This window comes from Cynocephalus volans, chromosome 4, assembly GCF_027409185.1.
Source record: "Cynocephalus volans isolate mCynVol1 chromosome 4, mCynVol1.pri, whole genome shotgun sequence".
NCBI lineage: Eukaryota > Metazoa > Chordata > Mammalia > Dermoptera > Cynocephalidae > Cynocephalus > Cynocephalus volans.
Window position 1 is genome coordinate 114,712,996 of NC_084463.1, and position 21,130 is coordinate 114,734,125.

The window sequence follows — 21,130 nt, forward strand, 5'->3', positions numbered from 1 at the left end:
CTTGCTGGAAATAGTGGGTTAGACAAACTCATTTTGGAGGGGTCCTTTGAGAGAGAATTTATTCTAAGGGAACAGTGAGCCAGCTATATTGAACTTGGTTCATTTATATCCTTAGTTGAAAGTGGAGAGTGAAACAATTTGGAGTATACCATAATTTCTATCCCTTAGATTAATTCTTTAATCATTGCTAGATTTATATTTCACTCATATGAAGAACATTGAGGAGAGTGTTATAAGGCAAAGTTTACTGTTTCATGAACACATTGCCATACATATAACTCTGGTTTGGGACCCTTCCCATTCTCTTTTATTTTGCAAGGATCAGTACATAGCTTTAGTATTTTCAAGACAGAGGATACCTGAGAATTGCTGTGCCCAGTGGAACTTACTTGTGTTGGAAGTATTCACCGGTGAAGTTGTCCTGTCCGGGGGTGGGAGGGTGGAGGTGAAAATGAGGGGTAGGGTTTTGGGAAGGCTTTTAACAACAAATTTAAATTCTTAAGTGGATTTTAAATTTTTTCTTTATGAGCTTTGATAATTTTAATTTTATTTTTATTTAGAGATATATTCATATTCACATGGTCAAATCTATTAGCCTAAAGTTGTTCATAATATTCTTATATTACCTTTTTGATGATTATAGGGTTGGTAGTGATATCTCCTTTTTATATTTCATTTTTATTTTTTTTAAGACACGGTATAGTTTATTCAAAACCCATCAGAGAAATGGACAGCTTGTGTTTGTAACAAGCCATTTGTGTTTTAAAGCACAGGTCAGTAATTGCATATGAGAGTATACACTGCTACATTCAAACTAACTCATCAGATCACAGCCTTAAAGTTTAAAACAGAATAAGCTTCCCTGTAAAAGCAGCACCTAAGTGTCATTTTAATTTTAGTATTCTTCTTCCTCACCCTTTCCTTCAACAGAATCCATACCAACATCCTCACAACCCTTCTTAATGGCAGCTATGTCATCATGGGACCTAGAAAACTCTTCTTCCTCCATCTCCTCACCCCCATATCAATGAACAAAGCACTCTTGGCAACATCAGGTCAATCTTGTGATCCAGGTGAGTCCAGGCCTCACTGTGGTATTTTGCTCAGCATGCATGCAGTGTGCTGTACCTTGGCCAGGTCTCCACAAGTTACCACAGTGGGAGACTGGTAATTAATGTCAACCTTGAAGTCAGTAAGACATCAGTCCACAAACTGCATGGTACTTTTGGTCTTGTTAATGGCAACAGCAATATTCACATCTTTGGGAACCACATCACCGTGGTACAACAGGCATCCACATGTATTTACCATGGGGATGGTTGCATTTTATCATCTGGTTGGCTGGCTCAAAGCAAGCACTGGTGATTTTTGCTACAGAAAGCTGTTCCTGATAGGCTCTCTCAGCAGAGATCATAGGAGAGTATGTGCTCAGGGAGGTCGATGCAGGGATAGGGAAAACTTTGGTTTACAATTCTGTTAGATTATCATTCAAGGCTCCATCAAATCTGAGAGAAGCAGCGATGGGGGACACAACCTGAACTATCGACCTGTTAGGTTAGTATAGGTCAGGTACTCAATATCAAGATTTCTATAACATATGTCATAGATGGTGGCTTCATTATCTACAAGTTTTAATATGTCATATCTTTGTTGTCATTAAATTCAAAATATTTTATTTTCACTTCTTCTTTTGTCCCATGGATTATTTAGAAGTTTATTGTTTAATTTCCAAATATCTGGGTGGGGGAGGGGGCTTATAGTATCTTTCTGTTATTTATAGGTTAATGCCATTGATGTTACAGAACATACTCAAATAATTTGGAATATTTTGAAGTTTTATGTATGGCCCAACATATGGTCAATTTAGGTATATGCTCCATGTGCATCAGAAAAGATTTGAATTCTCTCATTGTTGGGTATACTATTCTATATGTCAGGTCAAGTTTGTTAATTGTGCTGTTCAGATGTTTTTGTCTGCTTGTACTATCAGCTGTTGGGTGAAGTATGTTAAAGTCTTTCATTATGATTATAAATTCGTTTCTTCTTTTTGTTTTGCCTATATTTGCTTATATATTTTGAAGCATATGTTGTTGGATTATCTTTCTCTTGGCAAATGCCCCCAGGGAAAAATAGTTGCTGATCCTCTATTCACTTCTGTATAGGTCTCCCCTTTCTGGAATTTTAATTCATCTTGTCCTCAAATACTTCTACCCTTCTTTGATTCCTTTAAAAATATGATATTTGTAAATAATCCAACTTTCTTTACTGCAATCAGCAGGAACATTGTTCTGCTGTGAACTACTACAACTTACCCAGAAGTGGAAATCTCTATTCCAATTTTAATGTTAGAATGCTTAGATGTGTTTACTGTAACATTTAAACACAATTACATTCTTTTGAGAAATGATGTTTGGAAATATGTATTTTAAAATCTGTTGTTATTATTTTTTGAATCATTCCTTAAATGTGGAATCTAAAATTGAAAACTTTCTATAGATGGGATTAACTAACACTTTAACTTTAAAATTACATATGGACCTTCTTTACCAACTCCCTGTTAAAATAATATTTAAAAGTGCCTATACATATAATGTGAGTCTGAAGTTTCACATTCTCTTTATTAAGCTTCCTTAGAAGTGAACTTTCCTACTTCATCCTGTTTTTTTCCCTGAAATTATCTAGCTTAATTTCTTTGTACTTCACTCTTTGTGTTTCTGGTTGATGTATTAAAATAATTTTTAATGTGGTTATTATGGTGATTATTTGAGGCTGTATTGAGTACTTTGGTCAAGCCGTATGCTCATTGCTTTACATACATTATCCTGAATGTGTCTCATATACTACCTAGTACTACTTTAGGCGATAGAGCAGGGGAAGTTTGGAGTGGGGGGAGTTGGGGGTTTGAGAAGGTCTCAAGGAACTGGTCCTCTCAGATTTATTTCAACCATGTATCTGGTACCAGTAAAAAAATCTTCACATTTTTAAGTGGTCTGAGTTCTGATTCCTTTATCTTAGTATGCTTCAGCTTGGAGCCAGACGGCCTGTACTCAAATCCTGGTTTTACTTACTAGCTGATGAAATTAGACGAGTCACTCAACCTTTTTTCTTTACCTGTAATTTGGGGATAAAAATAGTATCTATCTTATGAGGTCATTATGAAGATTATGTAAATTAAAACATTTAAAACCCTCAGGACAGTGTTTATTACTTTGGGGGGGGGGGTGCTCAGTGAATATTAGCTGTTAGTATTTTAATTTTTATTCTGTTTCTAATCTTCACAATTTTCAATTTAATACCTTTTGAAAACTCATTGTTGCCTCTCTAGTCTTCAGGAATAGTTATCTGTTTTGATTAGTTAGATATTTTGGTTAATATGGAACTATACTACTCTACATGGATTTAATAGTTTTCAGAGAATTAGTATGTAACACTTAGTACAAAACCTCTGCTTTAAATGACTTTCTTGTATCCAGAAATTCCCTGAAAGAACTTAATATTTGTAAATGGGAATATTCAGCTCTGGAAAGTTATGCTAGTAAAAGGTTATTAAATGTAAGCAATAATTTTGGTGCCTTTTAATCCTGATAACTTTGGGAAAATAGTAAATCTCAAGGTGATAAGAGTGGTTACTAAAACATTGTTAGAAAGAATTAAAGTTTTATTTTGGGGTGGAAGAACAGATTTCTCAAAATTCTTTATTTGCTATATTTTGAACTGAGGGAGAAAAATTATCTTTGTCGTTTCGGAGGGATTGTCAGAATATTTCCATTAAAATGATGAAGTAGTTGTTGTGTGGGGGGTGTATTCATGTGGAAAGGTCTTAATGGCATATGAAGTTTTAAAAAAGCAGATTATAAAATTGTATGCACAGTATAGTCTCGTTTTTGTTTTAACATATATAGCTATATGTTAATACTTGCATATTTACCAAAGTATGAATGATGAGTTGTTTGTGAGGTGGCTATTGACTGTGGTGATTTGGGATTTTTGTCTCTCTTTTTAAAAATATGTTTAAATTTTTTCTACAATGGATATATTATGTTTAAGTAAAAAGTTAAAAAAATTTGAAGGAGAGATAATTCTGTTCTGCTCTTGTAGAATTTGTCAAAGTGTTTTAGAAACTGGGATATCATTTGTTGTGGAATTAAATTTGCATGTGTGCATGTATGTATATGTAGAGATTGATAGGTAAAGATACTATGAATATGTTAATAATTTTTAGTTCATGTTTTATGAATACAATTTCAAGATATGAAACTATCATATTTTATAGAATATGCAAACTATGCGGTTTACTAGTAATTTTCTATTTTGGATTAATGCACTTTGAGAAAATGCATTAGTCTTTTAGTCTCTGGATATTGACTCCTTGCTTCATTCAATTTAATAATCTATTTAAATATCATGGATTTTATGACAGGGTAGATTGACTTAAGTTCTTCATCATGAGTTTAACTTCTGTCATGTTGGTAGGTGATTTTTCTCTTCTTGCTCTATCTGGAAATTTTAATCTATTGGTAATTAACAGAAAGATAATATTTAGAAAAATATTTTGCTAAGTGCCTACTATCTGTATGTGCACAACAATTGCTATTTTCCCTTTCCAGATAAGGGAATAGAATTAGAATATGAAAAAAATACAGTTTTATGCCATTCATGATAGATGATAATTTTTTTTATTTCAACTTCAGTTGTGATAGCTAGTTCACCTCATATTTAAAAAATTGTCACAAATTTTTAAAAGTTATAAACAATTTATGCTCATGATTAGCAATTCAGATTATAGAGTAGGATGTAAAATGGCAAATAAAAGTTCTTGAGTCCTGTTGTCTTATTCCCTAGAAATAAACACTGTTAATACTTTCTTGTGTATCTTTCTAAAAATTTTATGTGTCTGTGCAAAAATATGTAAGGGTGTATTTGTGTGCACAAATTTGCATATATAGGGTATCCTTCCTTCCTTTCTCTTTTACATACAGGGTCTACAATACTGCGCTGCAACATTTTGTCATTTAATACTTATTATATATACATTTCATATGTCCATCTTGTTTATTATGTACTTTTGCATAGTAGTCCGTTGTTTGAATAGAACATAATTTATCGACCCAGTTTCTATTGATAAAGATTTAGGTTGTTTCTAGTTTCCTCATAATTGAGGTAATTGCATCTTGTATAAGTTTATCCAAGGGCTGGCCAGTTATCTCACTTAGTAAAGCATGGTGCTGATAACACCAAGGTCAAGAGTCAGATTCCTGCACTGGCCCGCAACCAAAAAAAAAAAAAAAAAAGAAGAGTTTATCCGTAGATAGATACCTTCAAGAGTTTTAAAGCAGTTGCCAAATTTTCTTTCAAAATAGTAGCAATAGTTTGTATGCCCCACAGCTTTATTACTGTATTAGAATACTTTTTCCTTCATATTCTGGCTAATGCACAAAAACAAAAACAGTTCTCAGTAAATAGGTAGATTCTACTGATGAACAGAAAATATTTTTGGTTATGATAAAGGTACCAATTATTTTAATTTTCTTTTAGGATTCTGTGATATCTACTTAAATACTTATATGCCCCAAACTGAATTTTACATTTTATCCCAAAGATGGCAGTACAGTGCTCATTATGGTTATTAGAAAATTTAACTCATATAGGACACGTATAGCTTAACTGATTAAAGTTAATGATATTTATTTTAATATTGTTATTACATGCAAGTTAAAGTTCACATAATTGAAATAACAATACATACATTATTAGACTGTTCAGTATAGACTTTATCTGTCATTTAACAATAGTTAATATAAATTTAAAATGAATGATTAAAACGGATTGAGAATTTGTAGCCATCTCAGTACAGATTGGATTAGGTAAGAATCATCAATGGACAATAAACTATCGGGAACTTTTAATGAAGAACAGGATATTTGCATGATTTTAAAGTGTCTCCTCACAGATTACATATTAGTCGGAAGGGAAAAAATAGTAACTGTAAAGAGGAGAAATTAGACAACACCTTGATTAGGTGATCAAAATTAATATCAACAGTAAGGGGCGGATGTACATTGTGTGTCTGCAGATGGGATATTTTGAGCAGTATTAGTAGTGTTTTAACCAGGAATGAATCACCCGAATCTAATTATGAAAAACATCAGAAAAACCCAGAATGGGGAACGTACCATTAAAAATAAGTGACCGTATTTTTTTTCATTTTAAAATGTTTATTTCAGTTTACAAAAGCAGAATTTACTAACTTATGAGTTACAGTGAGTTGAAGAAGAAAGAAAAAAGACTTCCTTATATGTTCAGAATAGAACATTAAAACAACATCAATATTAAAGCAGAACCTTAAAACAGTATTCTAAATAGATAGCTACAAATTTTTATCATTCCAGTCAGTTCTATAAGGAGATTGTATTCTTAAGAAATGTGTTTCCTAAAAGACAAAGGTTTTAGAAATGTTTCAGATTAAAGGAGACTGAAGATACATAACTAAATGTAATATCTGATTCTAGACAGAATCCTATAAAAAACTCTATCAAGGACATAAATGGACCAGTTGACAAAATTGGACTAGGACAGTAAATTTAATAGAAGCATTTATGAGTGTTAATTTTTCTGAAGTTGATAATTGTAGTGTGGTTATGTAAGAGAATATTCCTATTCTCAGGAAATTGACACTCTAGAATTTACACTAAAGGGCATGATACGAACAATTTACTCAAAAAGTTTTGGAGGGAGGAACAAATGCAGGAGTACATTAATGGTACAGCAAATAGAACAAAATTATCAATAAATGAGTCTAGGTAAAGGACATACAGGAGTACTGTGCACTAATCTTACTTTTGCAACTCTTCTGCAAGTTTGAAATTATGTTTAAATAAAGTGTTTAAAAATAGAGTAAAGGTATTTTTTGCTTATAAAGATGACTTTTTATTTATTTATTTATTTTAAAATTTTCTTTTGTCGATATACATTGTGGCTGATTATTGCTCCCCATCACCAAAACCTCCCTCCCTCCTCCCTCCCCCCTTCCCCCCCCAACAATGTCCTTTCTGTTTGCTTGTCGTATCAACTTCAAGTAATTGTGGTTGTTATATCTTATTCCCCACCCCCAGGTTTTTGTGTGTGTGTCTGTGTGTGCGTGTGTGTGTGTGTGTGTGTGTGTGTGTGTGTGTGTGTGTGTGAGAATTTATATATTAATTTTTAGCTCCCACCAATAAGTGAGAACATGTGGTATTTCTCTTTCTGTGCCTGACTTGTTTCACTTAATATAATTCTCTCAAGGTCCATCCATGTTGTTGCAAATGGCAGTATTTCATTCATTTTTATAGCTGAGTAGTATTCCATTGTGTGAAAGATGACTTTTAAGAGCCATTTATAAAATGGAAGGTTTTTGATTAGCGGTATTTCATTATTTATTAAGTAGGGAGAAATAATTGTAAACTGTAGCTGTATCTTGTTAAATTAGATATGCTACCAATTCTGTGTTGAGGAGTTTCTCATGCAGAACAGTAATGGATAGTACAATTATCAGTTGTTAAATATTGGGCTACAAACTAAATATTTTTGAATCTAGATATGGTAAAGATTAGCGTATGCTAGATGTTAGGATTGTGAAAAAAGTGCAGAGTGGTGAGATAGCTTAGAGAAATTGGGAAGAATGGGCTAGATGAGAATTCAGAATTGGAGAAGGTGAATTGGGAAGGTATCCATGAAATGCTACCACTGTAGAACAAGTGGTATATAGTCTTTTCCTTCCTGAGGATACTTAACACATCTCATTGATTTTAGCATATACATCCCTCCCCCATATTAAAAAACCTTTGAAATTAGGATGTGCTTTACAGTCAGTGGCATCTGACAGTCAACGTTGGTGTGGATTGAAGTCAATTCTTTCATAAGATTTATGTTTGCTTCTGCCAGTAACCTGTGGACATTACCAACCTGAGACCATTTTAAATTAAACTTTGTGTTTGAGTATTTGGGCCATCATAGTAGTGTGAATTCAGATTACAAATGTAAGTTTTGGCTAGTGGTTCAAATTTGGAGGGGAGAAAGCACCCCCAAACCCCCATCCACACCCCCAGTAGTGCCAAGGTTGAGAAGATAAGTTTCTGTACTTTTGTTTCCCATGTAATAGGTTTATTTCTCTTTTTATACCTTTTTGGTCCACGTCATGGCAGGATCCTAAAGGAATCAGCATGGGCTGCCCTCTCCGAGTTTGCAACGCCGCCAGAGGGAGAGCTGTCGGCAAGGCCACAGCTACGAGCACTTGCTGCAACCGGAAGGGCTGCCTGCCTCGGCTTTGTGGTACTGCTTTTGCTTTCTCTTTTGATATTTTGGTTAGCATGGCAGTTCTCTGAATTCCCAAAAGATTATAAAAATCACACAGATGATTTTGCGGTCATTGAACTAAACATTCCCACAGAGGATCCGAGTAAATTGGACAATTTAAAATTATCCCCTTATGATAAATTGACCACACCAACATATGTTCCAAAAGCACTGCTCATGACTAAATATGAGCTACAGCCTAATGTAAGTTGGCAAACATCATTTACTGGAGATTATATTAATGGCAAGAGAATGGTTGTTATTAATGGGAAATTATATGATTGGGATAAATTAAGTATGGGAATGAAACCGTAGAATTCCCTTTACTTGGTGGTGTCTAGTTTTAAATAAATCATTAAGAATCAGGTGTTGGGATAAAAATATATGCTGTAAAATTATTAAACCTGCAAAACTAGATCTTAGAAAAATAAAAGAGTACACCTAGTTTTGTGAGGGATGGTGCTGTGCACAAGGACACTTTAACATTTAGATCAAGATTACAGGGCCACAGCCAATTCATATCCTTAAAATGTGCATGATAATGCTGCTCAAATATCCACTGTTCTTTTTACATTTGGCTCCCACCCTGTTAACAGGGTGGATATTAACCACAGCTTGCTAACAGAAAAAGGTCACAAGATAACTTCAAGACAATGAAGGGATGGTTTGAATCTGATAACCTGATTCCAGGAAAAAGAAGCACGAGTTGATCACTTAAGACATGCTGACCTCTAAAAAAGTTTCCTCCCTGCTTTTTGGATTATTGGCTTGCTGATACAATAAAAATAGTACCCAAAACCTCCCCTGCAGAGAAAAATCTAAATAAAAGGCATTGTCTCATGCTCTACTGGGCTCCAGCTGCAACACGCTGACAGCCCGCAGAGAGAGAATGTGCATATTGATGCATTGAGGTCTCCGTCTGTGTTTGTTATTTTCGCGACTCTCTCTCCCTTTTCGAGTACCCACCCCTCGCTGAAGCTGGACTTTGGCAGTCACAGCCTTATTATGGGGTTTCCTATTAGACTCCCCATCTTGGACATTTTTTGTTCTCAGTTGTACATAAAAATAATGATGATGAAATGCCTTTTTCCCCTTTTTGGCTAACTTTTATGTCCTTGCTATTTGAACATGTTTTCTTGATTTTATTATTTCTATTCATGGTTTCATAATATCTTTAGCTTTGCCTGACTCAGAGGAATTCTTCTAAAGGTAAAGTAATACCCTACATTTGTAACTCAAGCCCCCTTAAACCATTTATCTTGGGAAGAGGTTGTAGCATAAAGTCACAATCATTTTTTGGTTTGAGGATATTTGGGGAAACCCTATAGAATAGACAAATGAACATACATACACCTTGAAGTTAGTCCTCATTTTGAATCCCCTGCAGCTTACTTCTGCATGTTACTTAACCTTTCTGTACTTTAGTTCCCTCATCTGCAGAATGGATATGATATTAGGCTGTGTTAATGTTGTTGTGGGCCTTCAACGAGATAGTGTATGTAAAGGTCTAATGTGGCATCTGGGCACAGATGTGGTGCTGAATAGATGATTGGTTTTTTGATTGACTGTGATAGCTATTGTTTTTGGTTTCCCAGGACGTCCCATTCCACCCAATCCCTGTTCTTTTTTTTTTTTTTTTTTTTTAAATTATATTTACTTGTACATATTTCTGGGGTACAGTGTGTTGTTTGAATATGTGCATATTTTCTACAATGATTCACTTAGGGTAGATAGCATATCCATCACCTAAACTTTTATGTTTTCTTGGTAGTGATTACATTCAAGATGCTATTTTCTAGCTATTTAGAAGTATACAGCATAGTATTCTTAGCTATAGTCAGCCTAGAACACCAGAACTTATTCTTCCTATCTACCTGTAACTTTGTACCCATTAATCCACCTCTTCCCCTTCCCTCGCTTGTGTCCCTTCCCTTCCCAGCCTCTGGTAACTATTGTTCTACTCTCTACTTCTATGAGACCAATTTTTTTCCTTTTTTTTTTAGATTCCACATATGAGTGAGATCATGTGGTATTTGCCTTTCTGTGCTCACTTCACTTAACATGATGGTCTCCAGTTACATCCATATTGTTGTAAATGACAATATTTTATTTTTTAATACCTGAATAGTATTCTTCTGTGTATATATACCACAATTTTTTTTTTATCCATTCATCTGTTGGTGGGCATTTAGGTTGGTTCCATCTCTTGGCTATTGTGAATAGTGTTGCAGTGAACGTGGGGGTGCAGGTATCTCTTTGATACATTGATTTCATTTCTTTTGGATATATACCCAGTAGTGGGATTTCTGGGTCATAAGGTAGTTCTATTTTTAGTTTTTTGAGGAACCTCTATACAGTTTTCCATAGTAGCTGTATTAATTTATATTCCCACCAACAATGTATGAGAGTTCCCTTTTTTCCCCATCCTCACCAGCATTTGTTATTTTTTGTCTTTTTGCTAATAGCCATTCTCACTGGAGTGAGATGATATCTCATTGTGGTTTTAATTCACATTTCCCTGGTGATCAGTGATGTTGAGCCATTTGTATGTCTGTTGGCCATTTGTATGTCTTATCTTGAGAAATGTCTGTTCAGGACCTTTGCCCATCTTTTAATGGCCATACAGTCCCTCTTCTTTTGGAAATACTGTATGTCTTGCCCACTCATCACCTCCCCACTAGCCACCACAGAGGTGGGAACATTACTCATCCTGGCCAATCTAGGTTAATCTCCTAGATACAGTGGTAAGTGCAAATCTGAGTGAGCATGTGACCTAAGTTCATCAGAATCTTTTCCCACCAGGGTTGATATATAAGCATTGGGGAAGAAACTCTCTTTCTACGGGAATTACAAAGGTGAGATTTAGATTCTAAAGCTGTTGGCAGCTATCTTCCAATTCCATGTTGAGAAATCTGCTTATATAATAAAGCTAAGAGAAACTATCAAGGATAAGAGATGGGTAAAGAGAGAGAGAAAAAGAGAAAGCGTCAAAGAGAGATAGAGAATGAAAGAGAAGACAGAGACAGAGATGGACTATGAAGGAGACACAGTTCCATTTTTGAGGCCTTGCCAACTCACCCTGCTAATCTTGGGACTTGTCAGCCTCCATAATCATGTGAGCCAACTCCTTATAACAAATCTCTTTACACACGCACACCCACATGCACGTACACACACACCTTATTGGTTGTTTTTCTGGAAAACCTTGACTATTACAGAATGACTTGGAAAGGTATGTGGAATTTAATCCATAGTCTAAAATATTGTATAAGCAGAATTTCAGTAGGTAAAGATGGTGAAGAAAATCACTACAGGCAGAGGAAATAGCATATGTGATGGAAGCAATATCAAGTACTATATAGGCTAGAATTCAGGATGTTTCTAGTGCTGTATTGCATTTCAGAAGAGTTGTGGGAGAACACCAATTTTACCACACCCTTGTTAGTACTGGACGGTGGTGGTGGTGGTGGTTGGTGGTGGTGTGTGTGCGACTTTTTTTTTGTTTTATGACTATAGCAGGTTGATTGATTATTAGTTAAAGACGGAGCCTACTTTCTTGGCATCCTAGTTACGGAATAGCAAAGATTTATAAAGCTTTGAAATACATGTTTTATTATCCCCAAGCAGTATTTTCACTCACATATGGTAAACGCATATTTAAAATAGAATGTTGTTTGAAATTTATTTAAATATTTTATTGGTGGTTACACAGTAAGTGAATTTTGATATTGCCAATTCTGTAGGAAAATTAGGTATTAATTTATTGATTATTTGTACTCTGCCTAATTCCATCTAAAGATTGTGTATGAATGTGGAGAAAAGATATATTAATAATAGGATTATTAAGGTAGTGATAAAAGAAAAAGAGCCATGTAATAAAGTGAGAATAGGGGCAAGAAGAGGAGAGAAATCTAGGAAAGTTTAGGTGGTGATTAGTTTGGCAAAAAATCTATCTGTACCAACTGGAAGATAGAGTAAAAATGAAATTCTATAAAAAATAACATCTTTGTATAATAAAAACATACATGCCATTATGACATGGGAGAAACTTTCCAAAGATTAAACATAAGGAGAAATTTATTGTGTTTTGTAAGGGATGTTCAATAGGGTAATGGATGGTATTGTTTCATAGCAATTTTACAAATGATGGAGACATTTTTATCATATGTTTACATCAAATCTTAGTAAAAATTGTGAAGACTTAACACCTGCCAATAACCATGTGAGTGAGCTTAGAAGCAGATCGTTAAGCCCTAGTCCAGTCTTGAGGTGGCCGTAGCCCTGGCTGACAGCTTGACTACAACCTCATGAGAAAACTTGAGCCAGAGCCACTCAGCTAAGCCACTTTCAGATTCTTGACCCACAGAAACTGAGATAAAAAAATGTTTGTTGTTTTAAGCTACTTAGTTTTGGTAAATTTTTTATGCAGAACAAGATAACTAGTATATATTTATTATGCTATGATTTTTTAGGATGGAGTTGCCTGGTATTAAATATTGAATAGATGTAGTTTTAAAAACTTTCAAATCTTATTTATGAAAGTATACTTATAGCTTTGTACTAGGGAACTTCAAAAAGTTCGTGGAAAGATTTGTAGTATCTTTTTAATTCTTTTTTTCCACAAACTTTTTGAAGTACCTTCACACAGTTGAGGGTGTAAATACAATTAGGAAAAGGGCTGAAAATAAGTACTTTCACCAGCCAACCTAAATGGCATCTGGCCATTTGAATGAATGAAAAATGGCTAATAACAGTAGCTAACATATATTGACCTCTTTCTCTGTTTCAGAAACTGTTCTAAGCATATTATGGGAATTATATCATTTAATCCTCACAGTATCCTGTGAGTTATTTCAGGCTTTAACAGGTTAAGTAACTTTCCTAAGGTTATTTAAGTAGATGCAGTCTGGACTTAAACCCAAATCTCCGACTCCAGTTTAGCCAGTATATCATATTGCCATCAGATAACTAAGTACAGAAATCCATGTAACAAATGTCTGAGGCATTCTTAAATTTTGGTGGATGCTGGAGATATAGTGGTGAACAAAGTGAGACACAGCCTCTGATCTCATGGTATTTATAATCTTGTGAAGGCCATAGGCATTAATAAAATAAATGCATATTTACAAACTCAAGTAAGTGCTGTGAAGGTGAGTTCTGTGAGATCCTTTAATAAAAGTAAGGTTCTATTGCAGGAGAGTACTGGTATGCCTAGGAATTGAGAGAAGGGCAACAAGGTTGTACCACGGAAAAGGAAGTAAGAATTGTGTGAAATTAGGCTGGAAAAATATGTTTGGGCCAGACTGGCAAAGCCTTGAAGAGTGACGTTTGTTCTTCCTAAGAGGTATGGGAAGGTGTTGAAACATTTTTATGTGATAGATTTTATATTAAGGTTTTATGTTTGAAAGGCTCATTGTAGCTGAAATATGGACAATACATTTTAACGGTTCTAGAGTGGCTATGGGGAGACTATTAGGAGGCTGTTGAAATAATGAATTTAAAAAGATGGACTAAGGTGTTGGCAAAAGTCTTTTCAGAAATGGAGAGAAATAGATTTGAAAGATGGTTGCAAGATAAGATTAACAGGACTTGATGAGATAGATTGATTACCAAAGCATTGGGGAGAAGGCAGTGTCAAGGATAATGAAAAGATTTCCAACTTGCCCATCTGGATGTATGTTGATATTGTTTATTAAGATACAGAACATTGGAAGGGGGACAGGTTTGGTGATAAAGCCTCACTAGTTAGCTCTTGCTGAATTTGAGATATCTTTTTGGCATCCAATGTGAAATGTTGAGAAGGATATAGGATGTTGAGAAGGATATGAGGTTGGATCTCAAAGAACTTCTGGGTATTTGCATTTGCTGTTTCTTCTACTTGCAATGATCTTACCCCATATTTTCACATAGCTTGCTCCCTTACTTCGTACCAGTCTATGTTCAAGTGTGAGCTTATAAGACAGATTTTCCCTGACCACCCTATATAAACAGGGTTTTCCCTGACCATCTACATAAATGAGCCTCCTTTTACGCCTGCCTATCATTCTTTTTTTTTTTTTTTAAATTTTATTTTGTCGATATACATTGTAGCTGATTAATGCTCCCCATCACCAAAACCTCCCTCCCTTCTCCCTCCCCCCCTCCCCCCCAACAATGTCCTTTCTGTTTGTTTGTTGTATCAACTTCAAATAATTGTGGTTGTTATATCTTCTCCCCCCCCCCCCCCCCGGTTTGTGTGTGTGTGTGTGTATGTGTGTGTGTGAATTTATATATTAATTTTTAGCTCCCTCCAATAAGTGAGAACATGTGGTATTTCTCTTTCTGTGCCTGACCTGTTTCACTTAATATAATTCTCTCAAGGTCCATCCATGTTGTTGCAAATGGCAGTATTTCGTTCGTTTTTATAGCTGAGTAGTATTCCATTGTGTAGATGTACCACATTTTCCGTATCCACTCATCTGATGATGGGCATTTGGGCTGGTTCCAACTCTTGGCTATTGTAAAGAGTGCTGCGATGAACATTGGGGAACAGGTATACCTTCGACTTGATGATTTCCATTCCTCTGGGTATATTCCCAACAGTGGGATGGCTGGGTCGTATGGTAGATCTATTTGCAATTGTTTAAGGAACCTCCATACCATTTTCCATAGAGGCTGCACCATTTTGCAGTCCCACCAACAATGTATGAGAGTTCCTTTTTCTCCGCAGCCTCGCCAGCATTTATCGTTCATAGTCTTTTGGATTTTAGCCATCCTAACTGGGGTTAGATGGTATCTCAATGTGGTTTTGATTTGCATTTCCCGGATGCTGAGTGATGTTGAGCATTTTTTCATATGTCTGTTGGCCATTTGGATATCTTCCTTAGAGAAATGCCTACTTAGCTCTTTTGCCCATTTTTTAATTGGGTTGCTTGTTTTCTTCTTGTAAAGTTGTTTGAGTTCCTTATATATTCTGGATATTAATCCTTTGTCAGATGTATATTTTGCAAATATTTTCTCCCACTCTGTTGGTTGTCTTTTAACTCTTTTAATTGTTTCTTTTGCTGTGCAGAAGCTTTTTAGTTTGATATAATCCCATTTGTTTATTTTTCCTTTGGTTGCCCGTGCTTTTGGGGTCGTATTCATGAAGTCTGTGCCCAGTCCTATTTCCTGAAGTGTTTCCCCTATGTTTTCTTTAAGAAGTTTTATTGTCTCAGGGTGTATATTTAAATCCTTAATCCATTTTGAGTTGATTTTAGTATACGGTGAGAGGTATGGATCTAGTTTCATTCTCCTGCATAGCGATATCCAGTTATCCCAGCACCACTTGCTGAAGAGCGCCTGCCTATCATTCTATATTTCCTTAAACCATTTTATTTTTCTTCATTCCACTTATCATCTAATACATAATTATTATTTTTCTTCCCCTCTAGAATGCAAAGACTGTCTTATTTATGTCTGCGTCCCAGTAGCCTAGAATAATGCCTGGTGCATAATGTGTTTGCTCAATAAATATTTATTAAGTGAATGAATAAATATATATCTGGAACTCAGAGATTTCGGTGCTGAAGTACATAAATTCAGTAGTCAATAACATATTGATGCTATTTAAAACCACAAGACTTATGACATTACCAAGGGACCGTGTGTAGCCAGAGTGGGAAAGGGGACCCAGATTCAAGCCTTGGGCCACTTTTCCATTTGTAAATCAGACTAGGAGGACCCAGTAAGTTAGGAGGAAATCAGGAGAGATATATCATTGAAATTAAGAGATGAAAGGTTCTGACTGTATTGAATAATGCTGAGAGGTTGATTAAGATGTGGCTTGTAAATTAACCATTGGATTTGGCAAGATGAAGGTTTTTTTGTGGCCTTCAAGAGTTATTTAGTGCAGTGGTTGTTATAGAAACCAGACTGGAGTAGATCGAAGAGCGAATGATAGTTGAAGAAATAGGGAGAGCAAAGTAGAGAACTACTTTGAGAAGTTTTGCTGTGAAGCAGAACAGAGAATTGGGTGATCACTGAAAGTAGGGAATGGAGGCCTCAAGGGAGGCCTAAATATTCCCCAGAGTTTTCTGAATTTGGAATCCATCTATTTTGGTTATCTCATCTTATTCTAAGGTCTTGCTGTCATCCGTTAACTGGAGGAGTGACTCGTAATGCCTTTTTGCAAAGTGGCAAAGCCTAGTTTCCTCCTCAAACCTTCTATCAAGATTCTCTTCTTTCATTAGAATCCTTGGTAGGTGATTTCTATTTCTTTGAATGATTACTCTTCAGAAAATTAAGGTTTTGCTTTCCTTGTTGATTTTATTGGGTTGTATAACTAACATTATTTCAAGTGTTAATAGTGATAGTAATTGTAATAAGATGCTAACATATATTGAAATTTACTATGTAATGGGGCCATTTGAAGAAATTTAAATGCATTTTTAAATTTAATATTCAAAACAGCTGTGAGAGGCAGGTACTAGTATTGTTCTCAACAGAAAATCTAGAGATCTGACATACAGAGAGTTTAAGTAATTTCCTCAAGATTATACAGTTAGTAAGTGGCTGCCAGTGTGGTTATACAGCTTTGTTTATAGCCAGCATGCTAGTCTTTTCTTTACATTTACAAAGCAAATGTCTTCTAATTATGTTAAATAAATAAGCCTTTGGTGAATCTTTCTGTTAAAATCAAGGATTCCTTTTCTCTGCTTTTGTATTCATTATGCATGAATGTATGTTTTGGACTGGGTTGTTGGTAACTCTATTACTTTTACAATAATTAAGTTTTAGAGCTAGATGGGACATTTAATTAAATAATGACTGGAATAAAATTTACTAATCAGATAGACCTGTTTCCTAAATTGCATTTTTTTTTCTTAGCATGTATTTTGGCCTACTCTGTTGGCTGTGAACTTTAGTTTTAAATTTATTTGTGCTTATAACAATAAGTACCATTTACTCCTTGAGTGTTTTTACTAACTTTACAAGGCTTACCATTTCCTGAAACCAACATACTTACTATAGAGTTTATAATATATGACTGTGTTTTTATAGTTTGTTATTAGTAATATGCTTAAGTAGCAAGTAAAAGACTTTTTAGGAACTTACGTTTGGGAGTTATTCTAGGATTATAATTTAAAATTTTTAAATTATGAATTCAAATAAGCTCTTTCATTTCAAGTGATTGGCTAAACCAACTGTGGCTGATAAAGTTATAAGGTTGTTTTCTCATATTGAATGGCCAAAAGTTTAAGTTTATGCTTTCTGTGAAAGTCACTAACACAACTTAATGAAAATATTTTTACTGCTACAATTGTGAAGAAATGGTGAGTACTTAGATTTAGTCAATATTTTCAATGCTAATATAAAGAATGTTATTAGAGGCAATGGGGAGGAGAATAAAAAGAAGTAACATTTTTGGAGTACCTGTTGTGTTCTCAGCAACTCAGTGATAGGGCTTTTACATGCTATCTAATTTCATTCTCACAGAATTTTTGCAATGTAAGTATTACACTTTCCTTTTTACAGATGAGGAAACTGAGGTTGAAAAGGTTAATTATGTTGATAAAGATCACATAAACAGTAAAATCAGGATTCAAATCCAGATCTATTTGGTACCCAAGCCATACTCTTTCTTTGTAGAATTGTTCTTGGGCCTTCTTAAGCAGAAAATTATTCTATTTCATAGCAGAATTTTTTTAGAACCATGATATTTAAATTTCTATTCACTTATCGATCATAAACATCAAAATAGTATACTTCAGTATAAGGCTGCAGATCTTCCCAGTTGTAAGTGCTAGGCTGCATATTGACTCATTCATCAGAGTGGAATAGGATAATTAAAAGCAATTACAATAGATCTTTCAAATGTACATAACCATTATATTTTCCCAAAGCTCAGACAGCTCTTTCAGCAGTGTGCTTCCAGACCATGTCCACTGCTGCACTGACGGCAAATACCCATGAAAACCTTCTCTTTATTTCAACTCAGGTGATCATCTTTGTAGGAGTCCCTGAATTAAAGAACCTTCACTATTACCTCCAATATAGTTTCGGATAAGTTGGACAAGATCAAATGTTTCCTGGAGATATTTTCCCTAGCATTTACCTTAGAACACTAACAATAATTATTGACTGATGTGAACAAATAAGAAAGCATCTCTCAGTCCTTTTATTGGTCAGATTTATAGCTTGATTGTTTTAGGAATTTCATATAAAATGATAGTAATGTATTAATCTGATTACTTCCTTTTTGAAATTAATTTGAATATATTAGGTTTTATATTCATTCTTTTTAAAAAAATGACATTTCAATGATCACATTATGTGGCCTAAAGCAATAAAGTTCTGTCCTGGTGGAACTAGACTAATTGTAGTTTCTCAAATTTCCATAATGAGGTATTTTGCTTTAGTGAAAATAGGACATATTTTTCACTGCTACCTTTGTTTACTTCTCCATTTTATCAGCTTTTGGTTGTAGAAATGAACTACATAATAAAATACCAAGATTTTATAATTTTCTATATTTTCATTTCCAAGCAAAAAGTTTTACTGAAACATTTCTAAGACCAAACTAATGTGAGATAAATATGAGGATATTCAGAAGTTGATTTATCTGGCTTTCAGTACTATATTTATTATATAAAATACGATTAATTTCCATGAGCAAGTACAGAAACATTTTCAGTATAAAATTATAATAAATTTTGTAATAAAACAATTATAATCTTAAATTTTGTAATAAAAACTCTGAATACGTTATCAAATAGAGCTAAATCAATTAGGGTTTTTAGTTGCAAAAAATAGAAATAAACTCTGGCTCTTTTAAGAATGGAAAAAAACTATTGAAAGGTTATTGAGATGCTTACAGAATCACTGGGAAGGTTGGAGAACTAAGCTCAAAAAAAAGGGCAAGAGACTCCTGGTCAAGGTGGCAGAATAGACGGTCCTGGCATCACTCTCTCCCACAAATCAACCAATTTACAACTATTGAAAATCAACAGTAGCCAAGCTGGAGTCCTTAGAGCTCAGGGGAAGAGGAGAAGAGATCTACGGAGTTTATGAAGGCAGAAGACGCCACGAAGAGAGAAAGAGGATCGCTCTTACCATTTTGAATCCCAGCTGCTTCCATGCTGGAGCTGATGAATGCACGGAGCAAGAGCTGGCAAAAGCCGCTGCTGTGCCCTTTGTATGAAGTTGCTTGGATGTGGCAGGGGAGAAGAGGTCAGGACAGCAAGACCACTAACAGGGTTTCCTTGGACCCATATAGGAACAAGGAGCCAAAACAACTGAAAAAAAGAACTCAGAGGCCAGTGAATCATCGCAAGGGACCAGCACACAGCCCTGTCCCATGCGCCCTCCTGTGTTTGGAGCACAGGCAGTGGGGAAGACAGGCCACCAGGGAAACATTGGGTCACATCATGGACAACAGATCTGACCCCAGTCAGTGCAGGACCACTCAGTGGAGACTGGTCAGGAATACAGATCTGCAATGAGTACAGTTTGCTGAAAGACTGAGGCCCAGACCAGAATTTCCACGAAACTCAGGTGTACTGGAACTCACAAGACCTGGAAGTCAGCAATTAAACCTGAGCTGCACATAAAGCAAGCCTTCTCCAGGGTACCAGCAGCAGAACAGCAATTTAGCTCAACTACAGTGCTCAAGTGCTGGTCCTCACAGGAAGTTCCCCCGTTTTAGAAGTAAGCAAAGGACAACAAATCAGTTCCAGTGCAGAGTTTAAGTGGTAGGAAAAGAAAATAATCCAACACAGAACTGAAAGAAAAAACAAAATACAGATCAGAGACAAAGTTTGGTATTAACTAGTAAAGGTCCAGCACCACCAAAGAACAACTATAAAACCTAGAAGAACGAGAAGCCCCCTGGGCTCCCAAGCAGGGAGCAGGTAGGGTTGGGGGCCTTAGTCATATCCCTTGACACCTGCAACCAGCCCAGTGATGACCAATGAGTCATTGCAGGAAGTGCCTCTGGCTCCCAAACTGGGATGGTGGGGGGCCTTGGGCCTTGGCCATGCCCCCCCCGAATACCCGCAACCAGCCCAGTGAAGTCCACCAGGCCGCCACAAGAAGCACCCCGGGCTCTGGAGCCAGGGTGATGGGGGGGGCCCGAGGGCTTCAGCCACACCCCTCTGACATCTGCATCTAGCCCAACAATGACTGAGCCACTGCTGGAAGCCCCTTTGTCTCCCATGCAGGAATGAGGGGAGTGCCACTGGCTTCAACCATGTCCTCTCTCCTTTCTCCTCCTCCCACACTATTTCCTTTCCCTTTCTCCTCTCTTCCTCCCCCACAACAGCTCTGCAACAACATCTTAGAATGTAAAAATAAATAAACAAACAAACAAACAAACAAATAAATAAATAAAGGGCAAGAATAAGAGAAGTTAGGCAGCAGACAGGACCACGGCCAAAATCACAGCACAAAAATGAATGCTCACTCGCCTCTTGCTTATGGTAGCCTATGAATGCCACCTCTGCTACTGCTACCTCAGAATCCACCTGTCTCCAGAATGGATTCCCAGGTGCTCCCCTCTATTGTATCTTTATACCCCAATTTCAAGCCCTGGATTGGTGTTTCTAAGTAGCTGACCTAAGGTCACATATTAATACTGTAACTGCAAGAATGGTTGGGAAAGTGAGTATCTGGCATTTTCAGATTGTGTAGTGAGATATGAGATCTGTGATCCATCAACACTCATCAGGTGAGGGATTTTTCAAGTGTAGGGAAGGAGTTCAGATGTTCAGTGGCCAAAAATGGACAGATATCTACTACATTCTCTTTGTTACTGCATCTCTGCATCTAATCTCTTTCTGTT

At 35.8% G+C, this 21,130-nt stretch overlaps 1 protein-coding gene and 1 pseudogene across 1 annotated transcript in view; one reads left to right on the forward strand and one right to left on the reverse strand.

The window, feature by feature from the left end:
• Positions 1-21,130, forward strand: part of PDE3B (phosphodiesterase 3B) — a 202,326-nt gene that overhangs the window by 52,171 nt on the left and 129,025 nt on the right. The window lies entirely within an intron of this gene.
• LOC134375020 (tubulin alpha-1D chain-like) lies at positions 896-14,229 on the reverse strand (annotated as a pseudogene).